The 24,407-nt window shown below is 46.1% G+C and overlaps 1 protein-coding gene across 4 annotated transcripts in view; it reads right to left on the bottom strand.

Annotated features, from left to right (window-relative positions):
* Nucleotides 1–23,394: 23,394 nt before the first annotated feature.
* The window catches only part of TCF4 (transcription factor 4), a 338,871-nt gene continuing 337,858 nt past the window's right edge, over nucleotides 23,395–24,407 (bottom strand). For all 4 annotated transcript variants that reach the window (XR_014556176.1, XR_014556177.1, XR_014556178.1 and 1 more), the window contains one exon: nucleotides 23,395–24,385. The gene's annotated coding sequence lies outside the window, so the exon portion shown is untranslated. The remainder of the gene's footprint in view (nucleotides 24,386–24,407) is intronic.

Raw genomic sequence — 24,407 nt, 5'->3', positions numbered from 1 at the left:
ATGCATGCTTGTATGTTATTTTTATAAATATATGGACTTTATGCACACTGCCCTCTAAGTTATGAATGTTTGCGCCCTTTTTTTTTTTTTTAAAAAAAGAACTGCATATCAAATTTGGAGGAATGCAGATTTTGAATGATAGATTCAGTGTTCATGCAGGGGGCGTGTATTGGTTTGTTTTTGTTACGTGTTTTGGGTTCTCATTTTATATGTTTGTGTACCACCCTGTAATCTTCAGATGAAGCGTAGTATTCAAATGTGGGACACGGGTGGCGCTGTGGGTAAAACCTCAGTGCCTAGGACTTGCTGATCGTAAGGTCGGCGGTTCGAATCCCCGCGGCGGGGTGAGCTCCCGTCGTTCGGTCCCAGCTCCTGCCAACCTAGCAGTTCGAAAGCACCCCTAAGTGCAAGTAGATAAATAGGTACCACTTTATAGCGGGAAGGTAAATGGTGTTTCTGTGCGCTGCGCTGATGCTGGCTCGCCAGAGCAGCTTCGTCACGCTGGCCATGTGACCCGGAAGTGTCTTCGGCCGGCGCCGGCTCCCGGCCTCTTGAGCGAGATGAGCGCGCAACCCTAGAGTCGGTCACGACTGGCCCTGTCGGGCAGGGATACCTTTACCTTTACCTTTTTATTCAAATGTAATGAATAAATAATAATAATAATAATTTTGGTTTGCATATTGTTCGGAGAAGGAAGTGTCTATATCTATATCTATATCTATCATCTATCTATCTATCTATCTATCTATCTATCTATCTATCTATCATCTATCTATCTATCTATCATCTATCTATCTATCTATCTATCTATCTATCTATCTATCTATCTATCATCTATCTATCATCTATCTATCTATCATCTATCATCTATCTGTCTGTCTGTCTATCTATCTATCTATCATCATCATCATCATCATCATCATCATCTATCTAATCTAGTTATCTTTCCCTTTATTGCATGTATATGCCACCTTTCTGACAGCCCACTTGAAGCAGGCCCCAGTAAAAATCCATCCACATTTTGTTGCAAATGTCTCTGAATGTATTTTTGCAATGCACACATTTGCAAAGTGACTTCCCCAAATATTTTCTACGTCATTTTTCACTACGATATTAATTTTTATGCACACTTTGCCCTAGTATATGCATTTTTACACACCACTTACTCGGCTGGAGAATTTTGCATTGCAAAATTTAGAGAAGTGCACGTTTGGAACTGTGCCTGTGTTTTCGTTCACATTCTGCAACTTGGGTAGGTTAGCCTTTAAATGTGAACTGAAATTGAGTCTCTCTCCTATCCCTCCCTGTGCCATCTTCCCTTTGCACCTGGTCACTCTATTGCCCTTCCTTCCTACCTCTGTTGGGTCCTGCCATGAAGGCCAGAAACAGGCATATCTCTTTAGCCTTGTTGAAACCTCCCCATTTTCCTCCTTTTTTTAAAGTATCAAGGGGAAAGAAGGGTGCCCTTTTTAGTGGGCTGATACTCTGAGCCACTGATTACCAAGAACTCTGTTACACTAAGAATTCCTACTACTCAATGCATCTGAAGATTAAGCCATCTGGTATTTCCTTTCCTCTCTGTAAGACTCCTTATCAAAGCCATGGACTGTTTTTTGCCGCCGCTTCCATATGGATCCTATTGAGTCCGTGCAAATTCCGTCGTGCAAATTGTCCAAGTAAATGGCCAGTCATCAAGATTTGCCGTCGTTGTCCCTCTCCTTTCATTTCCTGAGACTGCGCTAAGAATTCGCACCTGTGCAATTTCTGGATACTAGGCTGAAATCAACACCAGCTTCTTCTCCTTTTCCCTCCTTCCAAGGGGGCTCATTGAACTGCTCAAAGTTTAACTGCAATCTTTGGGTGGCTGGATTTCAAGGCTTAACACATTTATTTCTTAAAACATATGCAGCTTCTTCCAGCCTGTACACAGATGCCAAGGGAGGAAAAAATTTAACCCGCTCCGGTTTCTAATTTCCTTGGAAGGCTGTTTTCTAGTAATCAACGGATCTCTTCCACATCTGTTTTGCTAGGATGTTGGGGTGTGTGTGTGTGTGTGTGACTAGATATTTTCCAGCTCATCGGGATCTAAATCTTCCTTTGTCATGGGATTGTGGGGCTGTAACTGTAGCCAGAACTCCTGGATACAGCTGTCCAGGAGATGGGATTTTGCATGAGTGAATGAGCAGTGGGACCATGCTGAGACAACCCAGGGCTCTTCCAGTAGCTACAGGAACGTCTAGGGCAGGGGGAGGCAACCTAAGGCCTGGGGGCAGGATGCGGCCCAATCGCCTTCTCAATCCGGCCCTCAGATGGTCTGGGAATCAGTGTGTTTTTACATGAGTAGAATGTATGCTTTAATTTAAAATGCTTCTCTGGGTTATTTGTGGGGCATAGGAATTTGTTCCAAAATATAGTCTGGCCCACCACATGGTCTGAGGGATGGTGGACTGGCCCACGACTGAAAAAGGTTGTCTAGGGATCTCTAGCATCACTTTCATTCTCAGGGGCGAGTAGAAGGTAGACTGTGCTCCAGTGGCGAACCATTGACCAATTTGGGAGTGGCTGTCTAGCAGTTGCCTGTATGTCCAACCCTATCCCAAATGCTATCCTAGCAAAGGGGCATAATCAGCACACCACCCCCATTTGTGCAGCTTTTCTTCTTTTTATTCCACTTGTAGCCCTTTTCATTACTTCTAGGCACAACTTTCACACATCAGGGATTGATCCCTGTCATGTAAGGTTAGCATGCATGCCTTGGATCCCGATTGCTCATTCTGCACACCATTTGTTGACTCAAGTCTGCCTTTGCAACAACGGACTGGGGTAGCTCAGTTGGGTAGAGCGTGGTGCTGATAATGCCAAGGGACAACTGCATATTCCTGCATTGCAGGGTTGGACTAGATGATTCCCCCAGGTCCCTTCCAACTCTGCAATGCTAAGATTCTATGTTTTATAGCTGCACACTGGGGCCCTTTACTGAGAGTAGCACCATATTCAACCATTCCACTCAAGGTGTCATACATGATTCTCTCTCTCTCCATATTTTCCCCTCTCAACAACCCTGTGAGGTAGGCTAGGCTGAGAGACAGTGACCAGCCAAGGTCACCCGTGTGAGCTTCATAGCTCAGTGTAGACTAGAGCTCCAATCTCTCAGGTCTCAGTCCAACCACTAAACCACACTGCCTCTCCATTTGCACATGCCTGTTAAATCCATGGGCATAGCCAAGGGGCAGCAGGGGGCAGTTGTCCGCCCCCCCCCCCCCCGATCAAGTAAGACAATAGAAATACTTAACTAACTGATGAAGGTCCGTATAGTAAAAGCTATGGTTTTCCCAGTAGTGATGTATGGAAGTGAGAGCTGGACCATAAAGAAGGCTGATCGCCGAAGAATTGATGCTTTTGAATTATGGTGCTGGAGGAGATTCTTGAGAGTCCCATGGACTGCAAGAAGAACAAACCGATCCATTCTTAAGGAAATCAGCCCTGAGTGCTCACTGGAAGGACAGATCGTGAAGCTGAGGCTCCAATACTTTGGCCACCTCATGAGAAGAGAAGACTCCCTGGAAAAGACCCTGATGTTGGGAAAGATGGAGGGCACAAGGAGAAGGGGACGACAGAGGACGAGATGGTTGGATAGTGTCTTCAAAGCTACAAACATGAGTCTGACCAAACTGCGGGAGGCAGTGGAAGACAGAAGTGCCTGGCGTGCTCTGGTCCATGGGGGTCACGAAGAGTCGGACACGACTAAACGACTAAACAACAACAACAACAAACTGATGAATCACGTTGGTTCTGAAACACACACCCCCAACAAAAATCCTGGCTATGCTCATGGTTAAATCCGTAGTTTGAGGCAACCTATATTGTGAGTCTGCAAGCAACAAATCCTTTGCAATTTCATACCAAGGTTGTTTTCTGAAGAGTTTAGCTCCCTCTATTTTTTTTGTTTGTGCAGATGTGTACACTTTGGCCCCCAGTCCATCTGTTGGTATGCCATGATCTGGCCATTTTCAGAGGAGAAAGCAGCAAGACAGCCACAGCAAGGGGTGCAATTGACCCTTCTCTTTTCCTAGGAAGTGCCCAACGTCTCCTTAAGAGGTAAAATGAAGGGAAACAAAGATGCTTTAAGACCACAATAACTGATGCCAAATCTCTCCCCCCTCCTTATATTCCTCTTACATCTGGGACATTCAATCCATAACAGCACAGAGGCATTCCTTTGCAGATATGTTACTAAGGTCTTACAAATACTTTACAATATTGCTTTAAAGATTTAAGAGTTATCTTATTTATCTGTATTATCGTCATTATTATGCTGCAAATCTGTCTTATTTTGCTGCTAAAATAAGTTCAATTGATAGCAGATAACACCGCTTCAGCCGTCTTGCATTTGGTGTATGTTAATCTCTGATTATCATTAATGATCTTTGGGTCCCTTTTATTCCACATTATTCAGGAATTTCACATAATCTTTCCATCTAAGTGTGGCTAGAGAGACTTTAATCCACCGGGGTATTTTTGTCCTCTGCTGGCTTTCATCCACATTTCATTGAAGGATTTTCCTCTCCAAGTCCCTCTCCCCCCCTCCTCTATATCCACCATCCCTTGCTTGGGCATTTGTGTGCATTTATTTGCAACATTATGTCTAGAAATTGGGTGTGCTTCCTTGTTTTTTTACGCTACCAAACTCCAAGCGCTCGTTTTAGTGGGCTTCTTTCACGCAAACCAAGGTGCACAGGAAGTTGTCAAACAAGGTCAGGTAACTTATTCATCTAGCCCAGTTCTGCCTACTTTACTCTGACTGACAGCAACAAAATCAGCTCTACTGTTAGGCAGAGTGAGGCAGCCACTTCAGGCAACAAATGTTGGGGGGTTGGTAGGCAAGGAATAGCAGTGAGATGTTGGTTGGAGGACAGACCTTGGTGAACCACAGCCTTTCCTGAACCCTGTAAACCAGCAGGAGGACCTTGTGGGAATGTTCAGGGATGCAGGAGAGGATATATTGTCTGATTATATCCTTTTCCAACTTGTGTTAACAAGTTCCACAATTTAGCAGAGTAACATTCCCCCCTTTTAAACTTGCAGCGGATGCGTTTGCTCAGGCTCGCTAAAGCCTCTATAATATCTGTTCTGGTATTTTCCCCTTATTCCCTCATAATAGATAAGACACGACACAGTCTTCTATAAAAAGGTTTACTCACACATCATTCTGTTCACGATAGGACCCCAGAAGGCAGACTTAGCTTAGAAAAGTAACATACACTTTGAAACTATTCCATAAGAAGACAGTCCCTTTGTCCTCACTTGGCTGGAGCCAAGAGGGCATCTTTGGCTAAGCAGATGTTGCTTCTTCGATGCATGTAGTCAGAGAGAGAGAGAGAGAGAGAGAGATGGCTGCTCTGCCCTGTGCTTTTGTCATTACCTGCACAGGTGATGCAAAGCCCACCTCTAGTCACATGCGGAGGAAGTCTGTTCCAGCCCAGAAGGAAGCAGGAAGTTTGCCTGCTGGCTGGACAAAGATTCCTCCCCATGTGTAAACATGTTCACTCTAGGAATGTTGTACTTTACTGCTCTTGTGTTTCACATCCCACAGCCCTCAGGTATGAGGAAGGATGCTATCCCATCTCCAGTATCAAAATGCAGCAGTCTACTTCAGAACATGCAATGGGAGCGGCTGCCATTTTGTCCTTTGCCTCAGGCAGAAAAATGTATTTGGCCAGCCCTGGGTGGCAGCTCTTTGGGTTCTTGGACAGAGGTCTTTCTCATCATCAGTTGCCTGATCCATTAATACAATACAATAGTGATGCAGTGAGTATTTCTAAAAGGCAGTGTATGATGGAAATCCTTCTGCTCAAATACTTCCAGTCTGTTTTGATTCTGGTCCAGATCTAGATCCATTTGAGTTTCTCTTGGGCTCAAACGATCACTCCTCCTCCTCCTCCTCCTCCTCCTCCGCCTCCTCCTCCGCCTCTCTACAAGATGGGAGGAGAAAAGCAGCAATCTCTGGCAATTTTCGCCCTCCCTTCCCCACAGGTGGGCAGGGTTTGTTTCACCGAGCGAGGGCTCACCTGGGCGGGTGTCTCCCACCTGCTTGGGCCACCTTTGACCCGCCCTTGGTCAGGGAGGACAATGGACGGCCAGCCTAGGGGTGGGGCAAAGGCCAAAGAAAAGAGGCTGACCCCTTAGTCCAAGCCTCTTTTGGTTTTCTTCCTTCCAGGATTTCTGATAATTGCTTGTGAATGGGAGCAGTAACCTCTGGCAGGAAAGAAAGAAAACAGGCTCTGAACATGTGCAAAACACCATTTTCCTGGTAAGATCACAGGAGTTGTAGCTTTTTAAAAAAAAAAATATGTGAGCAAACACAAATTATAGTTATATCCTGTCCACCTTTTCCTCCTTAGCTCGTCATCCAGATTGCTGCATGTGACTGCAGTACAAACATTCCCCCACCACCACCTCCATTTCTGCCCTCCCTCTTTGAGAAATAAGTCCTGCTTCTCCCCCCATGTTGCCATTTCAATGGTATGGAGCAGATCTCTCAACTACAACTGGGTGGAGATATGCAAAATGAGGAAGTCCTCTGAAGTCTGCATGCAATGCAGTTCAATAACTTGCCTGGGGTTCAGGGAAGAACACAGAGGCGTCTATTGCCCCGGGACTTTACTTCTCTCCCCGCCGCACATGCACAAGTGTCAAGTTGCTCACACCCACTTTAATAGGAGAGTTGTACATTTCTCTTCGCCCTCACCATATTCTGGGTTATTCTTTCCTCCTCCCCTCCTCTTAGATGCAACGAACTGCTTTGAACTGCCATGAACTGCCGCACAGGCCCATCTGATTCCCATTTCCTGCGGAGTAATGAGCAGGGCTATCCAATGACCTAAGTGGTCCTTTCCTTAACACCCTTCCAGGAGGCACAACCAGACCAGCCACAAACACATTCCCCAGCTGCCCCCACATGCCACGGACTGCACACATCTCCTCATTATACGTCCATTATTTTGCCGCAATTACTTGAAACGATTAAAATTCAAATTTTCTCGAAAGGGTTGCCCTCATCCAACTTTCCCAATGTTTAAATAATCAGGCGGGGGAAACTTCAAAGGGCAGCAGCGAGAGCCTGGCCAATAAACGCTGCATCGTTATCCAATGGCTATCGCTAGCATGTGTTGCCTCGATGCAATTTATTTTCCAATAGGAGCCAGGCTGTTCTCTGAAGGCCGTGCCAGGTGTGGCTGAATTCTGCCCAGGTGGAGAAGAAGGATTGGGAAGCTGCTTTTCACGGAAATAAGCAGAGCGTTCAGCAATGCAATTGTTTCAAATCGGCCCTTTGAACCTGATTGACAGTTTTAAAGAACATATCCTCCCCTAATTCATAAGCTTAAAAAAAAACCAGACTGGATGTGAGTGCAAGGGGAGGGTGAACGGCTGATATTGTCATGCTAACCTCAGCTTTAGCAAGTGTGGTCGACTTGGTGAGGACTAAGGGCTGTTTCACAAGTCCTGTTTGAGCATTTAGGCACATGCCTTAGTAGCATGAGACAAGGGAAGTAGGTCCACACACATAACAGCCAGTGGTCCATCTATTACAAATGTCCTGTTCTCACAGTGACCACCCAGATGCATACCCTCCAACATTCCTCAGATGAAAATAGTGGCACGTCTCCCTCCCTCCCAACCGACCCTCCTGGATCCACCATTTTTTGTGGGCCCCACCCACATTTCCGCCAACGGGACACACACACCCCGCACTGTCCTGAGAAAACCCCTTAATTCTGATTTCATTTTATTCTTTGTAGATTTACAAAAAGAAAAACAGACACTAATAAATAAATTTTAGAAAGGGGCAAGAATAGATGTGGATGCACAAAGCATTAAAAAATAAATAAATCAAGACCGCTTGAGTTTCTCAAGTCACAGTCTCAAGTGAGGGCAAAAAGAATTGCATTCTGGTTAGATAACAATGATGTAAGGTTGCCAGTTTTTAAATTGACAGGCAAACATTTGCACAGATAAGCATCGTCATTAATTATCTGCTCTTTACCCTAAGGTTCTAGGCAGAGGTACAGCGATTGAAACATTATGTTAGAAACAGTTTAAAACAACATACAGTTACAAAAATAAGGCGGTTCCTTAAAAACGTACAACTCAGGTGTTGAAAGCCAGGGTAAAGAGGTGCAGTTGCCTGTTATAATATTAGGAAATTGCTTCATGTTGGAACCAGCTTGGAAGGTAATAAGTCGTCATAGTGACTGAGCACAGAAATGGTCAAGATTCTACTGCCTCCTTCTGATATACCGTAGGTGTAGACTGGGGGCTAGAGATGGGTGGATCTGTCAATTATGGTTTTTCTCAGTTTCTCAGTTTTCCAACCTTAAGTTCCATTTTGCAACACTTTTGCATCAACTACAATTTGTGATTTCTTCAGAAAAAGACTTCATGAAAGTTCACCAGTTTCAGTCTGCGTTTATCCTAATTCACGCAGTTGTGTAAGCAATTTTGCTAAAGGCAATATTTTTGCAAGCAATTTCCCAAAACACTTTTTTCCTGTTATTTTCAAGGGGGGGGAGAAACATGCATTTTTACGTACACACTTCCCCACTAATAAGTGCACATTTTTGGGCTTGGAAATCAGCACTGCGAAATTTGGAGAACTGCAAGCTCTGGAGGGTAGCTGTTTTTCATTTTGCGCATTGTTTTGGAGAAGTGAAAATTGGGGATGTTCACATTGAAAAAATGCAAGCGAAGCTGAGCTCCCCCCCCCCAACCTACCCCCCACATCCCTCCCAGAAACTGATCAAAAGGAAAATAAAAGAATGTTTCCGTGGCCTTACCATCCGCCTTAAACCACATCTATTAAGAGGCAGAACCACGAGAGTGCAGGAGGAAATAATAACAGAGGGGACCTTTTCTATTTAAAATTAAGGAGCAAAGCAAGGCAGGGCTCTGCCTTTGTTTGGTTTTATTTATTTGTCTGGCTGTTTCATAAAACTGTTTAAAAATAGCCTCTCCTCCTCCCTGCACCGCCAACCCCCCCCCCCCCGCATCAAAGCCCCATTGGAACATGGAGCCATTTAAATTCTTATTTGGCACCTTCCCATTTCTGTTGATTATGGTGTTGTGTGTGATCCTGTCCGTCCTCTTACTGCTGTTCAGCCTTTATCTGCTGCTAGTTTCCGTCCAACTGCTGTGGTTACTCATGGGGCTGGCTTGACAGCTGCAGAGCCCAGATGCCAAGCGCTGGCAAGGCTTCCTCCGGCAGCAGCCACAGCAGCATTGGGGGGGGGGGGGTAGGGAGCAGGCGGTGGAGGGGTAGAGATGGCCTCCTTTCGGTTTCCATCCTTGGCTCCCAGGATAGGATAACACCCCCAGCAGCCGGCAGAGAGAGAGAGAGTTTTTTCTATTGTCATATCCTGTTAATATTTTTATCTCCCTCCTCCTCCTCCTGCTAGATGCTAAGGGGCTGACCTTTGTTCTCTGCCCCCCTGCTGCCCCCTCCTCTGCTTGAGGTCTTGGCAAGCTGCTTCCAGTCAGAGTCGACAGTATTAGGCTGGGCAGGCCAAAGGTCTGACACAGGATAAGGCCGCTTAAAGTAGAGAAGGCTGGTGCCAACTTACCCCCCCCCCACAGCAATAATAATAATAATAATAATAAATTGTATTTCTATAATAAATTGTATTTCTATCCCGCCCTCCCCAGCTGAAGCCGGGCTCAAAGCAGCTAACAACAGTAAAATAATACAGCATTCTAAAATCAATTCATTATAAAATCAATTCAAATCAAATTAATGACAACCATTGGGCAAGAAGAAGAAGAGTTTGGATTTGATATCCTGCTTTATCACTACCCAAAGGAATCTCAAAGCGGCTGACATTCTCCTTTCCCTTCCTCCCCCACAACAAACGCTCTGTGAGGTGAGTGGGGCTGAGAGACTTCAGAGAAGTGTGACTGGCCCAAGGTCACCCAGCAGCTGCAGGTGGAGGAGCGGGGAAGCGAACCCAGTTCACCAGATTACGAATCTACCACTCTTAACCACTACACCACATCTGTGAGGATTACCAAAGGATTGCCAAATTCGTTGGCATCTTATGTCACCTTTGTGGCATCTTTGTGGCCTGTTGGGGTTGTAGGCATTGGGCACCAGGTGACTGTGTTTGGGGGTCCGTGTACTCATGTTTTGCCATTGATTGTCTTGTGGACACAATGAAGATGGTGCACAGGCTCTTTATAGCATCTAACAGGTGTCTCTACAACCTCACCTGAGCCATGGAAAGCCTCACATCAAGGGAGATGAATATAAGGAAGAACATACGAACCTGAGAACATACGAATGACCTGCTGGATGAGGCCAGTGGCCCATCTAGTTCAGCATCCTATTCTCACAGTGGGAGAAACCCAAAAACAGGACCTGCACATTCTGCACTCCTGATATGCAGAAGTACAGTATTACTGCCCCTCTAACATTTCTCCTATGAAAATAGGGACATCCTATGATGATTATAACTTTATTATTTATAAAATAAAGCTGCTTCAATCATATATAAAAACATAATACAGTGGCACCTCAGGTTAAGAACTTAATTCGTTCCGGAGGTCGGTTCTTAACCTGAAACTGTTCTTAACCTGAAGCACCACTTTAGCTAATGAGGCCTCCTGCTGCCACCGCACGATTTCTGTTCTCATCCTGAAGCAAAGTTCTAAACCCAAGGTACTATTTCTGGGTTAGTGGAGTCTGTAACTTGAAGCATCTGAAACCTGAAGCATCTGTAACCTGAAGAATCTGTAACCTGAGGAACCACTGTACAGTCATTTTCGAACAGCTTAGTTCCCAGACATTTTGGCTCCCAAATGTCTCCAACCCAGAAGTGACTGCTCCAGTTTGCGAACTATTTTTGGAAGCCAAATGTCCGACGGGGCTTCTGTGGCTTCCGATTGGCTGCAGGAGCTTCCTGCAGCCAATTAGAAGCTGCACTTTGGTTTCCAATGGACTTTAAAAAAAAAAAAAAAACCTTCCCTATACAAGGTTGCCTTTAGATGTCTTATAAAGTTGTAGAGTTACTTATCTACTTGGCATGGGGTGTCACATAACTCCATACCCTCCCAACATTTCTCTGATGAAACGTGTGCCATTTCCGGGATCAAATCAGAAACCACGATGGCTTCTGTAAGTCCAGGACTGTCCCTGGAAAATAGGGACACTTGGAGGGTCTACTACTATGGAGGCAGATCCGGTAGCCATTAATAGGCAGGCAGGCAGGCAGGGGCTAACTGAGGAGAGACTGTGGCTGGTGGGGGCAGTAACTCATTCACCCTAATGGACCAGCCCCCCCCCCCCCGCCCTATATACAGTGACACTTTATGAAACACCAAAACAAGAGAGTCTTGCAGCACCTTAAAGATGAAGCATTTTCATTATGGCATGTGGTTCCAGCGTTTTGCTTCCTCTACCCTAAAGCATAAAGTGGCCGTTTCTTCCAGTCTGTTCAGCGCTGTAGGTTTTGTGCTCCAGACCTGCTTTTCAGAACTTTGGTGTATAGAATCAACAGCTTGCTGGCTGGGATGCTGTTTGGGGTTGGCGTGGGGGGAGAGAAATGCAGAAGGAGGATTGTGTTTGCAGGGGGGGAAAGGAAAGGGAAAAAAACCCCTCAATGGATTAGTCAGTCTGTTAAGCTTTTCTCTCTGGCTAGCATGCCCTAGATTGCAAGTCCCTGCTTTTTCCACCACCAATTTCCTAAATTTTCTTTTGAGTGTGTGTGGGGGGGGATGAACAAACAAACGTCTTTGGTTCTAATGTTATTCCTCCTTTTCCTCTAAAAATTAATAAATCTTATTCTTGTTTATGAAGGATGGAGCTTTCCCCCCCTTCCCATACACCTCCCCCACCATTGGTTTTCCATTTCAACCAAGTTAAAACAACAGCAACAAAGTAGTCCTGGCCTATTTCAGATTATTTAATCCTCTTTAGTCGTCTTTGAATCTCAGGCTTACAAGTTATTTAGTGCTTTCCAATAAGTATCTGAGCTCGTTCAGGGACACATCTGTACCAAAGTTTTATTTTGTGATCTAGCCTGTGTGTTGTCGCCGTTATCTCACTGACAGTAGGAGGCATTGGCTAGGTTGGCGTTTTGACGCCGGATCACATTAATTTCTAATGTCTGCATTTAGACTGCCGCCTTAAGCCGCGGGGGGCGACAACAACAGCAGTTTATATATATATGTATTCCCTTCAAGGTTCAAGAAGGCTTCTTTGGAATGCATAAGGTTCACTTTCAGGACCAAAAAATTTTGTATTCTTACATGAATGAAAATGGGGACCATACAGTAGTGCTTTTTTAAAACAATAACAACAATTAAGCCTTTCCTCATCTCAGCCTATTAAAACTCACACTTAAAACTTAACAGTCACATTCATAACAAAGCATTACTTCCATCAACAGCTCAGCAACTCTCAGCAGGTGGAAGCACAAGAATAAAAGCAATCTGCAATCTGTGTGAAACCTCCAGGCTGAGAAATACGCTTTGCCTCTCAGGACCATTTTCTGGAGAACACTGCAAGAGGGCTATTGTCCGCAGCCTCCTCTGAAGCCAGAGGCATTTGTTTGGCCACTGTGGAAACCAAGAGCCCTTGGGTATGTTTTAATAAAGGCTCTTCTTCTCAGGACACAGGTGGCACTGTGGTCTAAACCACTGAGCCTCTTGGGCTTGCTGATCAGAAGGTTGGCGGTTCAAATCCCCGCGACGGGGTGAGCTCCCGTTGCTCAGTCCCAGCTCCTGCCAACCTCGAAGTTCGAAAGCACGCCAATACAAGTAGATAAATAGGTACCACTGTGGCAGGAAGGTAAATGGCATTTCTTTGTGCTCTGGTTTCCTTCATGGTATCCCGTTGCACCAGAAGAGGTTTAGTCATGCTGGCCACATGACCCGGAAACAGTGGCGTAGCGTGGGTTGTCAGCACCCAGGGCAAGGCAAGTAATTTGCGCCCCTAACCCGTGGATTTGTGCCCCCTAACCCTAACCCCCAGATGTTGCGCCCGGTGTGGCCGGGCCCCCCTGCACCCCCCACGCTATGCCACTGCCCGGAAAACAGTCTGTGGACAAATGCCGGCTCCTTTGGCCTGAAAGCGAGATGAGCACTGCAACCATATAGTCTCCTTTGACTGGACTTAAGTGTCCAGGGGTCCTTTACCTTTTTTACCTTCTTCTCAGGTGTGCGTGCTGAGCATGCTGCTTTGTGGAAGTGGGTAGAGAACAACTTACAACCACCAGGAACAACAGCTTCCACATGTGCTGCTTCAGGAATATTTGGGGCTTCACATGGTAGGACAGAGTTTCATACAAAGATGTGCTCTCCCAAGGCCACATTCCCAGCACGTTCTCACTCCTATCTCAGTGACGTCTAAGCTGGCTTGGTTATGTCCACAGAATGCAAAATGGCAGGATACCCAAGGATGTGCTCTATAGGGTGTTGTCTTCAGGCACCAGGCCTGTTGGCAGACAAACTCTGAATTATAAAGACGTCTGCAAACATGACATTAAGGCTGGCAACATTAACCCCACTGTTTGGGAATCCCTTGCAGATGACCGCACTGCCAGGAGACAATCAGTCATATTATATATCCACAGGAGTGACCAGAGAAGGATTGATCACTGGGAGGAGCGCAGAGAGAAGAAACTCCATGGTGCATCTGTAAAAGCGAAACCAGACTCCTTCATCTGCCCCAGCTGCAACAAAACATGTCTCTCCTGTATCGGTCTCTACAGCCACAGCGGGCGCTGCAACCTCCCAGCAGTGTGACTTCACCCCCAAAGGCACACTCCTCCATTATCTCCCGAGACAGACGGATGCCAATCTTCTCATGTTCTTAGTCAAGCATCTCAAAAGAAATATGAGAGGAGCAATCATATCCATCGTCTGGGAGGACATTCCAGAGCTTTGGCGCAACGGCGTCACTTCTCACGGTGGATGTTCTTAGGGCCAGCAAGTGTCACAAGGTGCTAATGGTGCTGCCTGCATCATGCCATGATGTAGTAATTAATTAATTAAGTGTGGGGGTGGGGAACAGGGCAGTGGTCCTTGGGAAACCTTCTCACCATGATTGAAATAGCACTGCCCCCTCCTTAGGTACTGCTTTGGGATAACAAGCTCTCATTGACATGCCCAGTGAACATCATGACCTGTGCCTATAGTTTGATAAAGAAAAAGCCTGCAAAGCAATGCACTGACACTGCACACATTTAGAGTCAGACCCCGGTGTTTTTAAAAGAAGCTTCTGGAAGCAGCACCTTTCCTGTAGACTTGAGAAGCTAGTCGTTAACCTACAAAGAATGCCTAAAATGAGTAAGTTTGAGCTTTTGTTACAAGACTGCTTCCTGGCAAGCAGAAATTGAGCCTCAAAGTCCTGCGGGACACCCTGCCACTAGAGATTCATCAGGCGCGTTGAGTGCCAACTTGCAAATGCCTGGTGAAAACTTTGCTGCTCCACCAAGCCTATGCAGACAATTAAGAGAACATCACCCACAATGGCTCTCATTGAGGCTTGTTTTCAATTTATATTCGCTTTTAACTTGTATTTAACTTTTGTATTATTTTACCACATGGCTTTATGTTTTTATATTGTTGCAAACCGCTGCACTATATATATATATATATTTGCGATACAGCGGTACGTAGATATTTTTTAATAAAAAAATAAAGAAGCAGTACAAGTGTGTTGCTTTTGTAGTTAGAACTGGCTGTAGGAAAAACACATGATGGCATCTTATATGCATTTAATTAAGCACTGATCAACTGCTTAGAAGCCATTTTGGCATACAAGCGGCATGCCAATTAATTAATTAATTAGTCAACCAATCATTCTCATCCTTCTTTCCTAAATAGAAAATCTGGGTTGACCTTCGTTTCACCTCTGCCAAAGTCCTGATGGAGATTAGGCCACTGCTCAGTTTCATAGATGATTTATAAATGCATACCTAAAACATTTCTCTGACGAAGATAAGGATGTCCTATTTAATAAGAATAAGAATAAGAATAAGAATAAGAATAAGAATAAGAATAAGAATACTATTCATAGCCTGCCCATCTGACTGGGTTGCTTCAGCCACTCTGGGTGGCTTCCAACATATACAAAAACATAATAAAAAAGATAACCATTAAACAGGGCCAGATGTCTTCTAAAGTTTGTATAGTTACTTATCTCCTTGGCTTGTGGGGGTCGCATAACTCTATACCCTCCAATATTTCTCGGATGACAATAGGTGTGTCTTCTGCAAAGCAGGGACGTGGGTGGCGCTGTGGGTTAAACCACAGAGCCTAGGACTTGCCGATCAGAAGGTCGGCAGTTTGAATCCCCGCAACGGGGTGAGCTCCTGTTGTTCAGCCCCTGCTCCTGCCAACCTAGCAGTTCGAAAGCACGTCAAAGTGCAAGTAGATAAATAGGTACTGCTCTGGCGGGAAGGTAAACGGCATTTCCGTGCACTGCTCTGGTTCGCCAGAAGTGGCTTAGTCATGCTGGCCACATGACCTGGAAGCTGTATGCCGGCTCCCTCGGCCAATTAAGCGAGATGAGCGCCGCAACCCCAGAGTCGGCCACGACTGGACCTAAAGGTCAGGGGTCCCTTTACCTTTACCTTTACGCAAAAGCAGGACATTCTGGGATCAAATCAGAGGCCAGGACGACTTCTGTAAATCAGGGACTGTCCCTGGAAAATAGGGACACTTGGAGGGTCTGTAAGTGCTTAGCAATGTCCGCAACTTCTGGCTCAGCCAAGGGCTGCTAGTTATAATAGGTGTGCCCCACCCCCGCTGTTTGGGGGCAGTATATAGCGGTACCTCAGGTTAAGAACTTAATTCGTTCCGGAGGTCCGTTCTTAACCTGAAACCGTTCTTAACCTGAGGTACCACTTTAGCTAATGGGGCTTACCGCTGCCGCACGATTTCTGTTCTCATCCTGAAGCAAAGTTCTTAACCCGAGGTACTATTTCTGGGTTAGCAGAGTCTGTAACCTGAAGTGTCTGTAACCTGAGGTACCACTGTGTATACTCTGGATACCAGCTGCTGGGATTCACAAGTGGCAAGAGCGCTGTGGCGCTCCAGTCCTGCTTCTGGGCTTCCCAGAGCTATCTGGTTGGTCTCTGTGAAAAGACTGGCCTTATCGCGCAGGCTCTCCTTAGGTTCTGAAGGTCTGTGCTGCTCTGTGTGGGTGTGGGGAGTCTTCAGTTGGAGTGAGGCTCCATGAAATTCACACCGTTCATCTGCCAGAAGGAGAGAGAGACTGAGAGATTGTTGACTTCCGACTCAACTATTGCTGCAGAATGTGTGAGAGAAATTGCCTGCCCCTGTTAGTAGTTGGGACAAGTTCGGAAGTTCTAATAAAATGTTATTGCTTATTTAAAAGTGACTGCATTACCCTGCACTCTATATTCTGGTGATAAATCAAATGGTTGGGATAAAGTGCAGCTGGTGTAGGATATTCTAAGTAATTTGTCTGTTTCACCCCACATCCATCCCTGCCTTGGACCATCTAGGCAAATCATATGTTCCTGTATTCCGTAGGTAGGAGAATAGGCAAAGCTGCCTTATGCTGAATTAAGCCATTCACCCACATAGCTCAGTATTGTCTGTCCTGAGTGCCAGAAGCTCTCCAGCATTTCAGACACGGGACATTTCCTGGAGAAGCAGGAGACTGAACCTGGGACCTTCTGAATGACCCTCTGTCATGGATGCTTTAGTTGAAATTCCTGCATCAAAGGGGGTTGGACTGGACGGCTCCTGGGCTCCTTCCAACTCTACAAATCTAGGAATGCAAAGCAGATGTTCTTCCACCTGAGCTCTGTGTCAGGTGTGCGTGCAGGAGCCAGGCCCTGTGACCTGTAGGACTTTGCAGGACTGGGGCCTTCCTAAGTTTGTTCTGAAGAGGCAAGGCGTGGCCACACAGGTAAAGCCGATTGGTAACTCACAGCACCTGGTGAGGTCTTTGGAGGTGCTCTTTGGAGGTCTTTAAGCAGAGGCTTGACAACCATATGTCAGGAGTGCTCTGATGGTGTTTCCTGCTTGGCAGGGGGTTGGACTCGATGGCCCTTGTGGTCTCTTCCAACTCTATGATTCTATGATTCTATGGTGGCAAGAGCCGGGAAGGGATATAAGGTCAGCATTTCCCTTCGGCTCTTTGTCACAGCAACATGTTCCCTGCCTTGCTGTGTTTGACTCCTTGCTTCTTGATCCTTGGATCCCTGACTTCGTGACTCCTTGCTTCTTGATCCTCAGACCCCTGACTTTGTGACTCCTTGCTTCTTGAGACTCGGACCCTTGACTTCCTGACTCCTGGACTCCCGTTCCTGCTCCCACCCTGCCATCTTGCCCCCGGTCCTGACATCCCCAGCAGGGACTTTGATCGCTTGTGAACTGAACCATGACACTCTGGCCCTTCCACACTGTGGAAGCTGACAAGCCACTTAGATGCCAAGCTAAGCTGGCCTTCGTTTGACCACCAGGGCACAAGTTAGGGCTAGAACCCTCCAAAAGGAATGCAGGTCATAGGAGCCATATGCATCTAAGTGGCTTGTCAACTTCCACAGTGTGGAAGGTTACAATATTAGACTAAGACCTGGGAGACGAGGATTCAAATTCTTGCTCAGCCATAATACTCAGTGGGAAACCTTGGGCCAGTCGCTTCCTCTCAGCCTACCTCACAGAGTTGTTGTGAAGGCGAAATGGGGGAGGACAAGAACTGCGTAAGCCAACTTGGAGAAAAGGTGGGATATAAATGTAAAAGAAATAAACATCACAGGAGCCCTTGAATTGAGATAGGAGTCCAAATCATGGGACCACCACAGTCCGTCATTCCTTCCCCATAATTCAAGCCCTGAGCACAACCAACTTGTGCCTTCTTCAGCTACCCCCACCCTTACAATGAGCACTGCAAGGAGCAGTAAGGTGATTTGAGGGCACTGTGAGGGGTTGTCAGGTTCAGGCAGAGCAGTGACGGTGTGATGACATTCCATTTGGAAGGGATGCCTTCCTCTGTTATGACTTCTTCCCGCTCAAAGTGCCAGGTAAATAAATGGTAAGCACACCTATATATTGCAGGTCTCTGGTATCATAGCGGGGCAGGTGCAAAGCCAAATTGGAGTTAGCAGAGACTGAAGAAAGTGTTGTGTGCTGATGTAGGCCATAAGAGAGAACGCAGAGTCCCTGACCCCCACAGACCTTGCAAACTAAGTGCAAAATGGTACAACTCAAGCACAACATGTGCTAGGTGAAGAGTGGACAGGTTTAATTTAGCCCAGAATGATGGAGATTTCCTAGAGAATGGCAGTGTTTCTTAGTTTGGCCAGCTAGAGCTGATAAATCATTTCCCTCTAATGATCCAGAAAAGGTGCTTAGCATTTCTGCCGCGATGGCAGCTCTCAGTGATTAACAAGGCAAAACACAAAAACAACCCATCAGCAAAAAAAACACCTTGTGAGCCTTAAACACACACACACACACACACACAAACACACACACACACCCCTCTGATGTGACCAGTTTTGTGTCAAATGCTGTTTTCCTTCTGTCTGCCAAAGGGCTTAAGAACCAAGCTTGCTTCCTATGGAATGGAGAAGAAAATGCTCATTTACTTTGGCAGGAGGGGAAACGGGTTTTAATATCCACCGAAAAAGCAAAGAGAATGTTTTCAATGCCTGAGTTTCCCAGCCAAATTGCTTGCAGTGCAGAAATGTTGCAGGGATTTCTAGAAACCTTCAGCCAGCCCCTTCAGATGTTTTGTAAAGGCATAGCTTTTTGCCCAGGCTTTCCCTTACCCCTTGGTTGATTTGTTTTGATAATACCCTTTTACTGGTTTTTATGCTGTGCCTGTTTTTCTGATACTTATTATTTTTGTTTCCTTTTTTCCGAATACCACTGAGAAAATTTAAAATATTATGGTAGTTTAGTAACATTCTATGCCAGTACAACTAGGGTGTGTTAAGATTTGGTCCTGTTGTGCCAGAGAAAGTAGTGTTTCCTAGGCATATACTACCATAAGAGGTGAAGCTTCCCAGTAGTCTACTCATTTTGGCAAAGGTGGTTGCAAATCTGAGCATGTCAGGAAGTTCAGTCTGGGATTTCTGCAGATAAGGTACTGGCTCACTTCTGCCTGTGCCTCTCACTAGCCACAAGAAAGACCTATAGACAATTCCAGCTGGGGCATATTTTTGGAAGTGCAACAGCAGAGATAATCCAGTGTTGAACTTAAGGGTTAATTCTTTTAGTTCTCATATCAACTAGTTAAGATGGGGATGGGATGAGGTGCCACTTACTAACTGGCCAGGTGTCATCAGTACACACAGAAATTCCTGCCCATGACATTATGTATCAGGAGAAGCTGTAAAAGCTCTAGATCAGTGTTTGCCTACAGTGGTGAGATAGGTGAAGGCCAGCAAACTGTCCTCGAATCTTGGAAAGACAGAGGATTTTGGGATTGGTGGTTCCCATGACTGGGAGATAGACACGTTACCTGTTCTGGATGGGCCTGCCCCTCTGAAGGAGCAAGTGCATAGCTTTGAGGTACTCACAGACGCATCTTTGTCACAATGGTCCTCTGTGGGACATGGGTGGTGCTGTGGTCTAAACCACTGAGCCTCTTGGGCTTGGAAAGTCAGTGGTTTAAATCCATGCGACGGGGTGAGCTCCCATTGCTCTGTCCCAGCTCCTGCCAACCTAGCAGTTCGAAAGCACCCCAGTGCAAGTAGATAAATAAGTACCGCTACAGTGGGAAGGTAAATGGCATTTCCGTGTGTTCTGGCTTGCGTCACTGTGCTCCATTGCGCCAGAAGCGGTTTAGTCATGCTGGCCACATGACCCGGAAAGCTGTCTGTGGACAAACGCTGGCTCCCTCGGCCTGAAAGCGAGATGAGCGCCACAATCCCATAGTCACCTTTGACTGGACTTAACCATCCAGGGGTCCTTTACCCCTCTTACCAGCTTGCTTTGGTTTGCCAGCTATGGCTGTTGCTGGACAAGGATAGCCTAGCCACTGTATTCCACATGTTGGTAAACTTGAGGCTAGATTACTGCAATGTGCTCCATGCGGGGCTGCCCTTGGGCCTGGTTCAGAAGCCCCAGCTGGTGTAGAACACTGGTGGCAGACTGCTGATTGGGGGGACAAGACTGACTTGCGGCACCATGGATAAAACATTTCCTTGTAAGGACCTTGAACCTCACTCGGTTGTAAATGGGCAGCCGGTGGAAATGTTTTATCCATGGTGCCGCAAGTCAGTCTTGTCCCCCCAATCAGCCGTCTGCCACCAAAGAAGGACACGGGTGGCGCTGTGGGTTAAACCACAGAGCCTAGGACTTGTCGATCAGAAGGTTGGCAGTTCGAATCCCCGTGACGGGGTGAGCTCCCGTTGCTCGGTCCCTGCTCCTGCCAACCTAGCAATTTGAAAGCACATCAAAGTGCAAGTAGATAAATAGGTACTGCTCTGGCGGGAAGGTAAAAGGTGTTTCCGTGCACTGCTCTGGTTTGCCAGAAGCGGCTTAGTCATGCTGGCCACATGACTCGGAAGCTGTACGCCGGCTCCCTCGGCCAATAAAGTGAGATGAGCGCCACAACCCCAGAGTCGGCCACGACTGGACCTAATGGTCAGGGGTCTCTTTACCTTTATATATTTACAAAGCCCTGAATGACAAATAGGCTTTTGCTGCCTTCATCTGGGCCGTGCACACTCTTCTCTTTCCCTCCCTCCCTCCCTCTTACACAAATACACACTACTCTAGAGACAGCAGATGCAACACACAGCTCACAGGGGCACAGAAATGAACCAGTGTTGCATCAGCAGCACCAGGATGAACAGAGGACTTGGGTCTGCTTTGTATTTTGGGGGAAGAAAACCTGGCACCCCCACAGGTCCGGAGGACCACTGGTGCTCTACAAAGGGTTGAAATAAGCAACTCTACAGGGAGATGCATTTAGGACTGAGGGAGATGCATTTAGGGGAATTGTGTCTCGTCCTTCAGTCCCCACAGGACCAAAGGGAAGGGGCTGTAACTCATTGGGGGAGTATCTGCTTTGCATACAAGAGGGTCAGGTTTGATTCCCAGAATCTCTAGGTAGGGCTGGTAAAGACTCCCTACCTGAAGCGGCAGCTAAAAAAGCCAATGCAATTCTGGGCTGCATCAATAGGAGTATAGCATCTAGATCAAGGGAAGTAATAGTGCCACTGTATTCTGCTCTGGTCAGACCTCACCTGGAGTACTGTGTCTAGTTCTGGGCACCACAGTTCAAGAAGGACACTGACAAACTGGAACATGTCCAGAGGAGGGCAACCAAAATGGTCAAAGGCCTGGAAACGATGCCTTATGAGGAACGGCTAAGGGAGCTGGGCATGTTTAGCCTGGAGAAGAGGAGGTTAAGGGGTGATATGATAGCCATGTTCAAATATATGAAAGGATGTCACATAGAGGAGGGAGAAAGGTTGTTTTCTGCTGCTCCAGAGAAGTGGACACGGAGCAATGGTTCCAAACTACAAGAAGGAAGATTCCACCTAAACATTAGGAAGAACTTCCCGACAGTAAGAGCTGTTTGACAGTGGAATTTGCTGCCAAGGAGTGTGGTGGAGTCTCCTTCTTTGGAAGTCTTTAAGCAGAGGCTTGACAACCATGTCAGGAGTGCTCTGATGGTGTTTCCTGCTTGGCAGGGGGTTGGACTCGATGGCCCTTGTGGTCTATTCCAACTCTATGATTCTATGAAACTCTGGAGATCTGCTGTCAGCCAGTGTTGACAATACTGAGTGAGGTGGGTTAATGCTGACTCAGTAGAAGGCAGCTCCTTCTACTTCCTGCGAAATCCCCAATGGCATTGAAGGGAAGGCAGCAACACCAATAACCTCAGCCGTTGACTATCTGGGGAATGACTGGGTTTTCATCACCTTGATGGGAGTGAAGCTGCAGCAATAGCCTCCTGACAGCAACGTCACTGCTACTTGTTGGGAGGAGGGGGTTGGGTGAGCCTGGGGCTGTGTGTGTGCACTGTAAGGAACACAGGACTGACTTTTCCGGTGTGTCCATGAAGCCCTGACCTTGTCATTCCCTGTTGGTAGGCAGGCGGGCGGTGATGCTGCTACCCGAAGGCTGTTGCCCAGGCTCCAGCCAACCGAGTGAGCCGACCTTGGACATTTCCTGCTCTGCTGTGGAAGGGAGTAAATAATGGTAGGGGGAGAGATACAGCTCTGGGTCAGTTTGGAAAAAGGTGGTTGCATCTCCTCCTTGACATCTTTAGAGTCAGTCAGGCAAATTTAGTTGTACTCCATAATGAAACCAGGGGAGGAACCGTCAGTGGACAACCAATTTCATCCAACCACCCTAATCTGTAGTTTACCTCTGCTGCTTAAGGACTGAGCCACTGATGCCCTCATTTGGTATTGCTTTGCCCCTTTCCTCAGGCGGTCTTATCAAGGTGAAATGGGGCTTAACCGCCAAACTGTCACTGCCCATGCTTAAGCTCCACCTCTTATAGAAGATGGAAGAGTAGCAACAGGATCATCTAGACCTGTTCTTCAGAATTCCCTACATTAGCCAGATGCCCTTAATATCTTGCTCCAGATGCCTGCTGGGAACTTTTTTCAGCAAGCCTACCCTATCAGAATACCTATATTCTGATTTTTACTGATTGCAACGTTTTGCCGATAGTTTTGTGCATGTTTGTTTCTTAATGGTTTTGTGGATTTCGCCTGTTTTATCTACAATATTATGTGCACCACTTAGCTCTTTGAATAAGTGGTTTATAAATCTGTTTGAATAACTAAGAGATTCTGCACCTCTTCCATCTTTCTTAGAAAAGCTGGACTTTCTCTACTCTCACAAAAGGTGGAAGAGCAAAAGAAAAAAACAAAGGAGTCATTTGATTTCCTAATGCTATCATGCGGACCATCTATAAAAAGTGAGTAAACAAACTGTGGCAATTCTATACTAAACCTTCTGTCTGAAAGAGCCCCATGAGATGAATTGAAGCCACAATGTCCCCATATTCAGAGGGTGACTTCCATAAGAACATAAAGAGACCAGTGGCCAATCTGGCCCAGCATCCTGTTCTCACAATGTCCAACCAGATGTCTGTGGGAAGTCTAGAAGCAGGACCTGAATGCAACAGCACTCTCCCTTCTTCAGGTTTGCAGCAACTGGCATTCAGAAGCATGACAATCTCAGACAGTGGAGGTGGAACATAGGCATCCGTGTTGGCAGCAACTTAGTATTATTTGCACAGGACCAGATTTCCACTTTCCTCAAGAAGGATCCGTCTGACAAACACATCTCCTAATAGTGTACCGTATGTAACATGGGCTTCTGAATTTTGTTTTAACGGTCCTTTTTTGTGATACTAAGAGATTGAGAAAACCTTCTGGACTGATAAAATGCAACAGGGCCAACCAGAATTTATTACTTTCTTTCCCACCCGTTAACAAGATGTTAAATACAATGTTAGCATTTATAATTTACAACTTCAACACACGTTTCATTGGGGGGCAAGGTAAAAATAAAGGTGACCATCCCTTTTGGCTTTTTAGTACAGCTCAGACTGCAGTCGGAGGGAAGAAATGCTTCTGCCTGGAGACATGGAAATAATCTCATCAATATATGAAAGCTACATGAAGATCTGGATCAACAGAAGCACTATGCCCACTGATTTTTCTTCTAGTCCTTAGCTTTGAATTGGACAGATGGTACCTTCCCCCCTCCCGAGGGCTAGTTCATCACATAGTTCAGTTTATTTTATTTTTTTGCATACATGTCAGCACCTTCTTGACATTTCCCCCATTGTCCAAAGGTGCATTATATCCTCTCATTATGTACATAACAGTTTTTTTCCCCAAGTGAAATACAGGTGCTATATTTACAGAGTAGCTATATACCGATGATCATGAAAGCGATTTTACATTTTATATAGCACCTTCCATTCCAAAAGATATGAAAGAACTTTACAAAGGAGTTAAAACTTACAAACAACTTTCTCCACCAATTGGGATTCAAGCCAACCGTGAGCCAGTCCTCTCCCCAACCCCAACCCTTTTTAAAACAACTATATTACAATGCATAGCCGTATTACAGAAAGGTTTAGGCCAAGACGTGAAGTACATGTGCTTCTGCTAGAGTTATGTCCAGAAAGCAGATTCTTTTATCAGCTACCCAAGTCAGCACATGAAGAGCATGGAGGCCTCTAGAAGAACTCTTTTGTGTTCTGAGAAGAAACTCAGATGGCCAGAGCTTCAGTTTTTTACACATCATCTGGAATGTGGCAGTTCCGAACACACCAAGGGCACCTTTAAACCCCATTTGCATTTTGAGGGTTGTGTCTGGGACGAAAACGCCACCTAACCAGGTCAGCCAAAAGCAGCGCTTCCTGTGACACCTACAGAAATGGGACAATGCAA

This window comes from Podarcis gaigeae (genome assembly GCF_964106915.1).
Source record: "Podarcis gaigeae genome assembly, chromosome: 11".
Classification (NCBI taxonomy): domain Eukaryota; kingdom Metazoa; phylum Chordata; class Lepidosauria; order Squamata; family Lacertidae; genus Podarcis; species Podarcis gaigeae.
Note: the sequence above shows the minus strand (reverse complement) of the source record. Positions and strands in the feature narration are given on the sequence as shown.